Source organism: Archocentrus centrarchus, chromosome 10 (assembly GCF_007364275.1).
Source record: "Archocentrus centrarchus isolate MPI-CPG fArcCen1 chromosome 10, fArcCen1, whole genome shotgun sequence".
Lineage (NCBI taxonomy): Eukaryota > Metazoa > Chordata > Actinopteri > Cichliformes > Cichlidae > Archocentrus > Archocentrus centrarchus.
This window is the reverse complement of record NC_044355.1, coordinates 13,042,895-13,056,775: the sequence shown is the minus strand read 5'-3', so window position 1 is coordinate 13,056,775 and position 13,881 is coordinate 13,042,895. Positions and strand designations below refer to the sequence as shown.

Below are 13,881 nucleotides of genomic sequence, written 5' to 3'. Positions count from 1 at the left end.
CATAGCATCTCCAGGCACATTACATTGCAAGCAGATGGGCGTGCAGTTTCTCTGAGCATATAAATATGATGCATTCCTCCTGTACTGATAGAGAACAGTGTTAGGCCAGTGTAACAAGCTGATATTAAAGCCGTTTATGTTCCATTCAGGCACCAGCCAGGTCACACTGTCCACTGCTGATGTGATGGAGGCTCCGATCTAAATATGTTTTTAGGAATATTATTGCTTTATTGCAGATGGCTGAGCAGAGAAATCGCTCCAACACAGTGTGGGAGGATGTTACTCATATCTTCAAGGGTGTCAGTCAGTAAAAACCTGCAATGAAACCTGCCTCACCCTGCCTTAAGGAGCTGCCAACCCACCTAAAAGCCTTCATCTGTGAGCTTTTCACTGGTTTTTCTGTGTATCACGGTCTAATTATCGTTATGGAAGGTTTCTCTGTCCTGTGAATCACTTGAAATCTGAATTTTTATTTTGCCATTAAAATGATAACATTTTAATTGAAAGGCTTAGATTTTGGGGGATAGCAGCTACTTCAATCGAAAAATAGGAATACTCATCATTAAGGCTGCGTATCTGTCTAACCCTAATTGGAGGTAAAGCGGGTGGGTGAATTAGCTGGACTCAAGCTCACAGTGATGTGAATATATTGTGAGGACTCAAGGCCGCAGCCCTCAGAGAGCCCCTAGAGAGATAATACAGTTTATTTACCGCTTATGCATAAAAATCTGTGTGCTGTCTTTGTAGCCCCACAGTGAGAGGTCTGACTGCTTTAATTATTAGCTGCTGTGTTTAAAATGAAGCCGCCAGCATTTTCATTATTCGCACCATATTTATGCAAAACACCTTCACTCTGGGTGTCGTGAGAGTGTGTGTTCTTTGGTGCATGTGTGTTAACCCATCTTCTTTGTTTGTCTCATCTACACTGCTGTCTTCCCTAGTCCTCTGCTCGACCCTTTCGTCCATTGTGACCCAACTGCTTTCTCCTCCTCTTCTTTTCTTTTCCCCTCTTCAGCAGCGCTCTCTCTCAAAGTCTTGTTTACTGCCTCCTCTGCTGTTCATTCCCTCTTTGGATACTGGCTTCCTCCAGGGCAAAAACTCTATAGTTCACTTTGTCTCCCTGTCCGCCTCCATCTATGCTCCCCCTATTCCATCTTTCCTCTTTATCCTCTTCCTTTCATTCCTTTTTCATCTTTTCTCTCCCTCTCGACAGAAGGTTTCGGGACCTACCTATTGAAATTTCCCATTTGCACTGCTTGCCTCTCAGTGGCTTATCACTGCTGGAGTTTTGTCCTTATTGCTTAAAAGAAGCAGAGGAGGACTCGTACAGGGAGGGAAAGAAAACACAGCAAGAAACTCTTCCACCACACACATACACAGACTGGAAAGAACTGAATTTAGAAAGTTTGTCTTGGATTTTCATGCTTTAGCAATATCCCAGCCAATAAACAGAACCTGCACATGTCGGGTAGGGCCTCACACTGAGTCAAGATTTATTTGAATGATCATTATGGTTCTATAATCAAATTCAGATGTAGTTCCTTTACTGTATAATGCTGACAAAAACACTCCAACAAAACAATTAGCTTTATTTTTGTACATATAACAGCTCCCAAGTCTAGTGGAAAGGCAGCAGATACTTCTTTAGAGAGACCGGGGTAGCTGTGATCTTTTAGTATCCCCTGGAATCTGCTCAGATGCCTCACCGTGCTAATATCAGTGATGCTTGGCAGATGGATGCTATGAGTATTATAAAAGCAACATTTCCTCTATGCAAGAATTAGAGACTTGTAGATACATTTGATAACTTGCATTGAGAATGATGCACTAATACTCTGAATAATATACAGAAGAGGAGTAAAATAATAACCGAATGATGCATTAAAAATGTTGAGTGGGCAATACTTGAGTGGTTACTCAAATGATGCATTGCCAAATTGGATTAGACTTAAAGTACTTAAAAAGATAAAAGATTAATTTATTTACACTCTATTGTTAAGCTAAAAAAAAAAAAAAAAAAAAAAGCTGTAGCAAAATGTAACAAGAGAAAGGCAAAATAGCACTAAATCACCATTTTGCTGACAAAAACGTGGTTGTAGGTCCTTAAAAAAGTTTTTTAAATGATGAACGTTACATACTGAACACATCTGAAAGATTTTTTAAAATTGATTAGGGAATATTAGAGCAGGATTAAATACAACTAATGGACCGATAGCCCAGAGCCAGAAAACAAAAAACAAAAACCTACAACAACAAAAAAGCAAATTTGTTGGCCATTTGCTGATCTGTTAGGACCACTGATGGTGTTACCATCAGTTATTTTACCTGTGCAGCAAACTGACTGTGTGCACAAAAACACCTGTTGAGACCGTTTGAATGTGAAGAAAATTCAGTCCATTCACCTGCTCCCTAATCCAGTGACAGCACAAGTGAATTAAGAGGCTAAAATGATATATTATTTGTTTAGGTTGTAACAGTCTTATGTAATTCTGGCAGATTTCTTGTAAACTTTGCTGAAGGCCAACAGCAGCTGTTTACCGCTCTCTTTGTAGCAGTGGTACGTGCAGCATGCAAGGGTCAGCAGCATTTACTCCACTACATTTATTTTAAAGCTTTAGGTAATAATTATTTCCGGAGATTTAAATTATTAATACAAATGTTTTTTAAAAACTAACAGTTTCTATATTAGAATGTTATATTACTATAGATTAAACTAGCATATGTCAAGTAATTAAATTAGCTTTTTTTCTGGACCAGCAAAACCCTGATGTTCCAGCCTGAGTGACATTGCTTAGCTAATTACTTTTAAAAACAAAATGGCTAAATTTTTACTTTAATCAGTAAAAATCAATGTGACGCAGCATGCAAAAAGCCAGCTGACCAAAAAATAAAACAGTCAAGCAATGATGCAAACAACCAGACTTTCTAATCTCTCCTATGTTTAGTGTCTTAAATTCTCTGTCTGCAAATCTCTCTCCAGATTCTGTTCAGTGAACAGTTTCTGACACATACTGTAACTTGCAAACAACATACCTCAAATCCTCATCCAGCAAACCTCTCGACCATGAGGGGAAAACCCCCCGCTCACCACAGCCACACACGTCTGTGGGTGTGACCGGGCCAGTCTGACAGTGAAATTTGCCCCCTTTGTGATGCTGGATGCTTTTCTGCCTTTAGCCTGTAGCAATGACGCTGTGAGGATCGTGATCCGTTTCTCATAAAGTGTAGTGGGGTTTTTAATCAGAAGTTTAGTCATTTGCAAACGTGCTGCGAGTGACTACTTATCCATTTGCATCATTACTAACCCACCATAATTCAAAGAATGGACACAGTTTGACACCTTTGAGTTAAAAATTCATAAAAACCGAAGACAGATAAATGAAATCTGTCTTTATTTTTTTGCTCGCTATGATAGAAGTTCTGAAGTTTCAGCAGAAAGATGCTTAATTTACATAAGAATAATTTTACCTATCTACTATAATAAAGCAATGATGCAAAAAAAGATTGTACTAAACAGAAACAAGAAAATCGAAGACAAAGAAAAGGAAACAAAGGCCAAACAAAGAAAGGGAACTAGAAGGTCTGAAAAGAGATGAGACCGAAGATGTAAATAGCAAACAATGAGAAGGTGTTGAAGGAGGGTGGATGTCAGAATAAAAAAAAAAAAAAAACATGTTTGAAAACCTTTTAAATAATCTGCAGATGCGTCTTAACACCTTCAGCATCCTGAAGCAGTCAGCAAACTGTATAAGCAAATTCAGAGCTAATTGACCTCAACACTATTCTGAGTGAGAGGAGAGGGATGGAGGGAGGCAGGCACAGACAGAAACAGAGTTTGTACCATGGTATGAACTGCCTTGAAGAGTAAGTGGGAGGTAGTGTTGTCACAGTGCATAATGCTGCTGCTTTCGTTATCACTCGCAACAAGAGGAAAAGAATAGAGCGTTGGTGTGTGTGTGTCAGTGAGAACGTCAGTCCACAGGCCAAAAGAGCAAGAAGAGAGACTGAGAGGGCGACTGCGTCAACGTTTATGTCTGAAAAGTGTGGAAAAGATCTGGAGAACTTTGTGTGTGTGTCTGGGTTTTTCAGAGGCATCCATTTTAGGGGAGCAGCTGCTGGTGCGTAAACCACCAGAGCACTGATCTCCCTTAAGAAGCTGATCGTACCGATTGACTGCGTTAAACACGTTTCTCTTGACATTTATCGGAAGTGTGACATTTTTTTGCCTCTCCATGTGTGCAACAACAAACATGTCATTTTTAGAGCATTGCTTCACATTCCTGCGGTTATACAGTGAGGGATTCAGCACTTAGCTTGAAATGGCAAAAAGGGAAAAAAAAAAAAAAAAAAAAGCACCACAGAAGAATGACATTTCACTGTGGATTTCATTTTGCAACCATAAAGACGAAACAAAACAAAAAAAAAAGGGTTTGTTACAGAAGAGGGATCAAATATATGAGCAATAAAATTCAGATTTCCATCATTGTCATGTATAAGCTCTTGTATCACACTGCACTTGGATCTCTACACAAGCAATTTGTTCCATTTCTTAGTGAATGAAACGAGTCAATTTCGTGTTATTGCTGAACGTTCGGGAGTCTGGCTTTATCTTCTACCACATAACTGAAAAATGCCCTAAAAAGCTCCAGTTTGTAGCTCATTCTCACTCGAGTTAAAAAAAATAAAGAAAGAAAGAGGATGGCACCCTTCTTGCCTCTGAGATGGGGATCGGGGCCACCGATTACACATAGTTGTGGCCGCCACTTTTAATCACAAGGTGTTTGGAAGCAGGTTGCCTCCCATCAGATGCAAACACTCACAGTCCAACTCAGGCTCTCAGGTTGGTGAGGTTTACAAATAACTGCCATCTAATTTATAAAAGCTGACAGATTGCCAACGCACTGCAGTCAGTCAGAGTCAGTCTGCACCGATGAATGCAGCTCATCGTCTAGTACACATATCTTTAGGGGGCTCAACTCAACTTGTTGCCAACTAGTTGTATTCCGGTTACATTCCTAGATAAAAGCAAGGTTGCCGAGCAACTATATCACTATTTTTGGAGGAATTTCTAAATTTCGGGTTAAAATTTCCCCAATATGTGATCTTCCAATATTACCAGGGGATGCATTTTCTTAGAAGAGTTTAAGGAGGTAGATTGGATTGTCAATAAATTATCCCCATCTTTACACATGATTACAGTAACCATTTTTAAAGTGAAGGGTGGCTTCACTCAATAGAAGCACATACGTTCCCATCTAATCCTCAGCAAATGCACTAATTATTTGCCGAGGAGGTTTAAAGATGTACGTCTTCAGTACAAACAAATGGGCTTTGGGCTGAGAGCCACGGCAAGTTTAAGGAGGTCAGAAAGCACTAAGAAACAGACTCACACTGTATTTTCTTTTTTAAGGAAAGTGTTGTCAAAAGAATACTATTTTAAAAATAACTCCAGCCTCAACTGTTTGCCCTCTATGCTCACTGCAACTAATCGATGAGGAGTCCATGTAGAAATTAGCAACAAAAAATAGAGCCAACCCCAAGTGTGTGCATTACAACTGACTGTCAAAGGAAAGCCAGATCAGAAAAATATACTGTATTGAGCCTTTCCCTCCCTTCAGATGTTTGCTGATTATCCTTGCTTTGTCGCTTCCCTCATCTCTCTCTCTCTCTCTCTCTCTCTCATGCTAAATGGAAGCTGTGTGTTGCTGCGTTAGAAAGCTAGTCACATCCCTCTCACTCTTCTTTTTAGCCCCTCTTAGAGTCCCTCCCTCTCTCTCTTCCTCTCTATCTTTTTCATTTCCCACCTCTACCTTTCTCTCCGTCTATCCTTGACACGCTCTCTCTGTCTTTTTCTTTCCCGCTCTGCTCCCTCCAGCCTTCGTTCTGTCCACGCCGACACCCTCGACTGATTCTGCTGGAGTCATGGCCTTCAGAGCCTGACAAGAATTCAGCGCCTGTTTTTGTGCAAGTGTGTGCGTGTGTGTGTGTGTGTGTATCTGTGTCTTCAAGCATCGATGAAATATGAGCTGTTAAATATGAATGCTGGGTTGTGTTCTGATGCCATACAGTCATGTCACTCATGCATGGAGTAGTTGTAAAAATGTGCGTGCACATACACACTTACCCGTGGCATTCATTGTCTATGACAAGTAACTGCAGAGCTTCTGTGGTATTACTCTGCATCACATTTGCTATCCATTTGTCTGATACTTGCCACACAAACACACACAGAGAGGCAGGGCCTGGATTCAAGCTTCACTGACTTTAAACCTTGCACAGGCTGACAGTAATTTCTGCCTCCAAATTACATTCCAATGGCTTCATAAATCTGCTGCCTCCTCCTCTGCCTCTTTCTCTTTCCCCCGTCTTCCTGCCTCTGCTTCTCTATCTTCCCCTTTTCTCTGCCATCCCCGCTCTCTTTCTCCCTTTTACTCCAGCTTCACTTCATTTTTTTTTTCTGTATAAACCTATACCCTCCTCACCTCCCTCTCCACCTCTATTTCACCATCTCTCTTTCTCCTCCCCCTCCTATCACTTGTTTTCTCGTTTCCCCACACTCCTCACTGGCGCTGGCTCAGTAAATGAGAAACAGGGAGGCAGAGATGGGGAGGTTACGTGTGTGGGGTAGTTAAACAGTCACACACTCACACATAAATCTGTACGGATGCATACACACAGCTAACACAGACATACACTCTCACACATGTGCTCACACACACACACACACACACACCAACACAACTCCGTGTGTAAATGCTTGTGTGCATAAGCACACACCCGCAGTCAAAACATCATAAACAGCACATTACTCTTTGATTGAAAGACGAGCAGTTGTGTTGCCATATATTTGCCGTGTCTCTAAATTGACTTGCATGTGCGCACACACATTAAAATGCACACACATGTGCACACAGTTTTAATGAGAGTGTTCATTTTACTGATAGCGCCTCTAGGTGAAATGATTGCCAATGTTGGGCCCTGATGGCTAGTCCAAGTGTTCTCAGGCCAATTGTCTTTATGGGCCATGGTGGGCCGCGAACGCACCCCTCATCTCCCCGACTGCCACTTTAACTGCTGCTCTGCTGCAGCCAGCACACGCTTGCAATGAATACATGGCCATAATATGCATAAGCACACAATGTAGACACCAAGTTACGCATTAATACTAAAACACACACATACACACGCGCCCAGGCAGAGGCCAGCAGAGAACAATAGGCCGTCTGACAATGGGGCTCAGAGGAATTCTCTCCTCCATATTAATATTCAGCAGAGTGGATATAGAGAGAGTGTGTGTCAGCAGGGACGCATGCTCATCAACCTCGCTAACATTGGGGTTAGACAGCCACATGATTACAAAGTACTCAGACTTTGGTCCCCAGCCCCGCAACTATTAATCCCTAACTCCTACTTCCTCACTTCCTCTGCCCTAGCTCACTACAGCGCACAGAGCGAGCAAACTGCCAAGTATCACAGCTGTCACTTTTCTTCACTTTCCATTTTCTCAATTATTCTGATCAGCCTGATGGAGCAAAGGGTGGATAGAAATGGAGATTTGATATCGTCAATTTTCTGCCACCCCACCACAGTGTGTCAGATTTGTGATAGTGCAACTAGAAGGTCATCTGGAGGAGGATTTGAAAAAAGGTTTTTCTTTTTTTTTAATGAAAAAAATGGCACTCATGTCACTTAGTCTCAATCCCATCATTTCCTCTTTTCCAACCTCATGTCAGTACAAATACATATGCCAGCAAAAACAGCTGTAGTACCAGTCTTTATAGCTTCCATCTGCAAATTGTACAAGGTGACCACTAACAATGCAGATATGAATGCTCTGGCAGTGTTTATGTACATATGTCACCACCATCTGTAAATCTGTAAACGTGAATCGCTTACAGCTCATCTGTACACTTTAATATAAAAAGTGTCCACAACATAAAGAGTTTTGTTTTGTTGCAGTCTTTAGTCACCCTGAGCTCAGATGCGGATGCAGTATCTGTACACGATCATACTTGTGTGTTTATTAGTTTATGCAGTTTTATTATCTCTAGCCTGCTTTATAAGCCTCTGCACCAAACAAAGAAAAATAAAACACTAATATCTAGTTACTATACAAAGGAAAAAGGAATGGGAGCATCTGAAAAGCACAGAAGCCACAGTGAAAGTCACATACTGTTGCCTGCCTGTAGGCTACACAGTTGTTATAGACTGGCTCACAAGAGCTGAGTGACTTCTGTCCCCCTGAGGAACGAGATGTTCTCTCTGGTCTCTGTTATGCATAAAGACAAAAAAACAAAACAAAACAAACAAAAAATGAGTACAACAGAAAAGATGTGCGGTGAAGGGTCAGTCAGAAATGTTTTTGACCTCAGCACACGATATGGATTAGACCTTTTAAAGTATGGAAATTACTGATTTTGTTGCTGTTTCTTTGCTTCAGTGATGATGTGATGGCATTAGTAAAAAGAGAAGGATAATATTAGAAGAAATAATATAACAGACGTGGGTTTATTTTTTAATATAATCTGTCTACAGGGGAATTTTACACTTTAACACCGATGAAATAAATTGCAAAAATGAGCCGACCACAACATACAAACTTCTATAATAATTTTAAACACAGATCTAGCTGTCCTGTGAGCACAAAAGCCCCCACCCACTTAATGTACAAATTTCTTGTTTAGAGGGGGCAGCCAATCAGAAGAAAATTGTCTGAAAGGGAAAAGACTTGAAACAGCTTGTTTCAGAGAGTGGGTGAACTGAGGAGCTGCACCATAGCCCTGTATAATCTAAACAAGGATAACCTTCTCTCTTAGTAGAGTTGCAAAATGAATTTATGGAGCTCGAAATAAGTATAAAATGTCGTGTTTGAAGTGTTTTATCCAACAAACAGCCCTAAACTCAAAATCTGCTATCAGAAAAGACTAAGAAAATATAACAATTATTCCCTTTTTACAAGCTATAGAAGGAGGAGAATATATTTACTTGTTGACTAATCAACTAACTGACAAGTGAGGCCCAGAGACCAGTTGGCGACCACCTGGTAACTGCCAGTCACCAGGGAAAAACAACCAGTTGAGTGTTTGTTAAAATTGATTGCTAAATTACAGTCAGGCAGGGCTAAAACCAGTCAGCAACCCCATGGTAACCATCGGCCACTATGGAAAAATCTGCATTCACCAATTGGTTGGCGAGTGGTTGGAGACCAAGAAGCAGAGTGTTACACAAAACTGAAATCAAGACCATTTGCCTTTAAAGAAAATTGTGCCTTTTGAAACATAATGTAAGGCACAACTTTTTCTTAAAAGGCTGGTTTCTGGTTTGCATCATCACTTGTTTCACTACCACTCGGAGAATAGTTTGAAGTGTTTGCAGAGGAGTCTTTTGGTGCAGGACCAATCTTTGCAACCAATTTCATCCAGCGACAGTCAGCAACCTCCGACAACTACTCATCAACCTGCTGGGGAATACACATTTTTGCCCAGTAACCAGAGGTCGCCAGGCAGTTACTGACTGGTCTCTAAGCCTTTTCCTTTCAACTCTAGCCAAACGCTCCATGCACAACACTCACTTTCAGTTTTTTTATAGCCTGATATTAAAGGTTTGATCCCACTTCTTTATCAGTTATTGGCTTCACAGTGACACAGCTGACCTACTGCATCTTTCTGTAGTGTATCTGTCTGGATGTATTGCAAAGACAGTTTTTGTAATTTACTAATTAATGCGCAACTAGAAAATGATAACAGAGGAATGAAAATGTGTGAAAACAGGCAAAAAAACTTAAAAAAAAAACACTCAAAAGTCTATCACCCTGGCTCCATGTGAAGGTGTATCCATTCATGTTAACAACTAAGAGGTTATATTGAGCTAGATAAATGCTGCCAATTAATAAGAACATTTCCTATTTAAAGTGCTACAATTGCCTTGCCCTCAAGTACAGTTATGACTAACAAAAGTAATTACATTGGTGCAGCTTTCTCTTACCTTACTCAAAACCTCTAACAGCCATTTTCATATTCTGCCAAATGACTAGTCTGTACTTTTCCTCCTAGCTCTTTGCTCTGATACATGCTCCTTATGTCCGCCATCTACTCCTTCCCATCACACTCCCACTAGCTAGGCTTGCTTCCATCACAAAAAGTTTTAAGGACAGCCTCGACATCACACAGATAGAGCTTCACATGTTGATGTCTAATGGTAATGGCAGTGAGCTGTGAAGACACTGCCGATGCTCAATAGTCACTTCTTGTCCAATACAGGCAGACGTTTTGCCTGCGGTAAGCAAAGATTAGTGCAGAGTCTAAGAGTAGTTGGGCCAGACATTGCACCCAATTAAAGGGACTCGCTTTAAAATGACAGTTCACATTATTAAAGGTGACATCTGCTGTTAATACGTGACTGATGACATCCAATTAGGCTTTATTTTTGTAGCATTTTTTTGGACTTTAAAGTAGCTAACTATTAGACATCAACAAATTACAAATGAACTGAATAACAATGAGCACAGCGCCAAGTCCTTGCTTAGACCATTATCTCATTTCTCCTTAATGCCAATAACAAAGTCGACACATTTGGCAAGCACTGTCTATTTAACATTCTGCCCCACGTCGCTGGATTTTCATTATGCGAGTTACCCACACTTTGCACATATGAATAGGTTTACTAGACATCAACTGGTTATCAATCTGGAGCTGTTTTATAAAAAGGGATAATTTATCTCACCAAGCACCTCACTACATAAATTGCACACCCAGTTTCCATCTGTGGAGCCAGTTACAAAGAAAAACTTATACACCACTCCCTGAATGCACAGTTTTCAACACTATTCAAAGATGTATACAAGTACAGACATAAGCCTGTTGACCAAGTTCTTCTCAGCTGCAGCATGTGTCCTTTGAAAATGAAAACGAGGACGCCTTTATTTGTCTCTATTTGTGTTTAAGCAAACTGAATGATAATTTCCCAGTTGGGTATGTAGTCTACTTACATTGGGATGAAGTGAAGAGGCGAATATGAGCAGCAGAGCAGTTAATGGCCTTGATGAATTTGTCTCTGTACACTCAGTATGTCTGATGAAAACCTTATATCTCTAAAACCAGTGTTCACTGGGGGGTTTGATTCTGCACATAAGATACAGGCACTTAGTGCGTGATGGTTAATGAAAGCTCCAAAGCTTTGTCTGAAGAGAGAGAAAAAACAGATATAAAAACATGGAGTTACCTTAATGGGAGGTTTGTGTCCACTGGGAGCACAGTGTTGTGCATATGCAGTGGTGACCTTCAGGAAGTATTTTCATGAGGTACTTAATTTTAAGAGGTATAACCATTCAGATGGGGATAATTATTTAGCCCGTACCTTTTAGGATTCCATATTGAGCCAACATTGAGACTCAACATTACAACCTGGCACCATTTGAACAAATCAGGCTTAACAAATGAAGATACATTAGAAGGTATCTAATTTACAGCACATAAAGCCAATATTTAAAATATTTTTGCTTTGAAATATATAAATTGTACGATTGTTACCACAACAGATTTATGAGAACCATTTCCCTTTGTTAACCAGAACCCATTTCTTTAAATTAGTTTAAGGCTGGTGATTTTTAAACTGGCCATATGTCTAAGTGTGAATGTTTTCTGTCTCTCTCTTCCCTGTGATAGACTGAGTTTACCCCCAGCTCACGCCCAAAATCAGCTGTGATGAGCTCTAGCTCCCAGGCTGGATAAGTGGTTAAGAAAATGAACCTTATAACATAGTTTGATATGACAGTAAACACCACAAACTGACTCAAAACTAAGAGGCTTTCTTTAAAATGTAGGTACATGAATAACTAAAAGGTACTCTCCTGGCCCCAAAGCCAATGACACTAAGTATTTTATGCGGCTTCTAAGATGCATAACTTCAGAGGACTTAGTCTTAAGTCTTGGCACATATTGACAGATTTTAGCATAAGTTCGGCAAGTGGATAATTTACATGCTTCATCATCATCATTATCACGCAGCTCACTTATTTTGATTAAGCAGTATTTATTTGGCTACATTTGTTGTGCACGCATTTGCATATTACACTTTGAAACAAAAACCTGTAGACAGCACTGTCCCTCCATCCATCTTTTGGGATGATCATCCATCAAAAACTGTGCCACGTCTCTCTGTGCTCTCTCTTATAATGTCTCTGGTTCCATTAACAGCATACAGTGTATCATGAAGTGACCTTTAATCATCCTTGTGCACTGTGCCATTTTTGATGTGTTACAACTGGCCTGTTGTATCAGGCAGATTTTACCTCATTGCCCAAATGCATCTCCAAATGATTCCTCTAATACCGTTCTTGCCTGCTGTCTCTTTTCAGGTTGGTGCTCACTAACACTCAGCCAGCTGTCCTACTGAAGCCGAGACCAGTGACGTCTACCTACAGGATACAAAGGCTGTCCATTTCTACCATCTCTTCACGCTGAGCCAGCCCATCACAGCAGTCCTTAAAGCGGACTGTATACAATACACGCTGTATTCTGGCTTTGCTGAAGATGATCTGTGTGAACTGAGAAGGAAGTGATCAAACATTTAACAGAGGAGAGAGTGCTTGAAACTGAGGGAGAAAGAGAAAGAAGCTTTCCCCTTGAATCCTGCTCATACAGTGGGTACTCTTGCTGAGGCCAGCCTGTCCATCACAGCCTTAAAAAGTGCTCATTACTATCACTGAACTGTGAAGTGCATGTTGTAATAATTGTTATAGTACAGCTCTAATAACAGATCAAGGACTCAGCTGAATTTTTCTGAGCTGCGGAAAGCGTACTTATTCTCATTTTGTACGCACTAATCATCAATTAAAAACCACTACCTGTCTATTTGAAGCAAGTGTAGCATGGTACAGTACTATTTTTGCATGACCCACTGCCTGCATGAGTAACCAGGGTTGCTTTTGACTTCGAAGAAGGACCCTTGAGCCCGCAACCATCTTCTGACTGTCTGCCCAACTGTAGCATTTGGGTGCGGGGGGGCTGTTTCAGAATTAGGCCTCTGGACACTTGCTGAAGATGACTTGAGTTGGCAGGCCTAAAAGCCCCTTACCCAGAGAGCGAGAGCTTGACAGCAGGACACACAAACACACGCCCTCACACAGAAGACACAAATGTGGATGCCGAGGCGGCTTTGAGCCATGCTGGTGTTGCTACTCGTGGAGCCCTGGAGTACAGGCTATCATCATCCCTATCATCATTCACCCAAGCTGAGGAAGATTCAACGGCCCGAAGGAAAGAGGCTACACTTCTGAACGATTCGAAGGAGACTGTGAAATTGTGCTAACACGCAGAGATCCACAGCAACATCCTCAATAACCCATATAAACACTAATACTCCCCTCCACAAATCCTTGATAGAGGAAAAAACAAGGCTGCGGCGGGCGTGAAAGGCTCAGAGACTGAACAGGTTAGCAAGCCCTTGGCAATCACATCCTGGGTCGATCAGACCTTTCTCTCTCTCACACACACACCTTCTCCCTTCATTCATCACAGTGAGGAACACCACACTTACATCTTGCTTTGAGCTACAGGATACGAAAAAAGACACTAGAAAACAAACGCTAGCTCTGTGCTCCTTTACTTCAGAACATGATTAAAATTTTTTTTTCCTTTTTGGGGGGGGCACAAAAACAAAAAACACAAAGGGAGAGGAAAGGGAATGTGGAGGCGAGAACACTGAGGCTGAGAGGGAGTGAGAAAGAGATGGGAGGGGTGGAGGGGGAAGAGATTTGGGGGGTGCATCTAAATGAAAAAGAGAAGCTAAGTTGCTATGGAGGACAGGACAGGAGAAGAGAGGAGAGGAGAGGACAGGAGAAGAGAGGAGAGGCGAGCTGATTGATCCAATCTCAGTGTGTAG

At 41.1% G+C, this 13,881-nt stretch overlaps 2 protein-coding genes across 5 annotated transcripts in view; one reads left to right on the top strand and one right to left on the bottom strand.

Moving 5' to 3' along the window:
- macrod1 (mono-ADP ribosylhydrolase 1) overlaps positions 1-13,881 on the bottom strand; it is a 164,612-nt gene that overhangs the window by 111,872 nt on the left and 38,859 nt on the right. The window lies entirely within an intron of this gene.
- flrt1b (fibronectin leucine rich transmembrane protein 1b) overlaps positions 1-13,881 on the top strand; it is a 37,058-nt gene that overhangs the window by 15,287 nt on the left and 7,890 nt on the right. For all 3 annotated transcript variants that reach the window (XM_030738972.1, XM_030738971.1, XM_030738970.1), the window contains exon 2: positions 12,356-13,431. The gene's annotated coding sequence lies outside the window, so the exon portion shown is untranslated. The remainder of the gene's footprint in view (positions 1-12,355; positions 13,432-13,881) is intronic.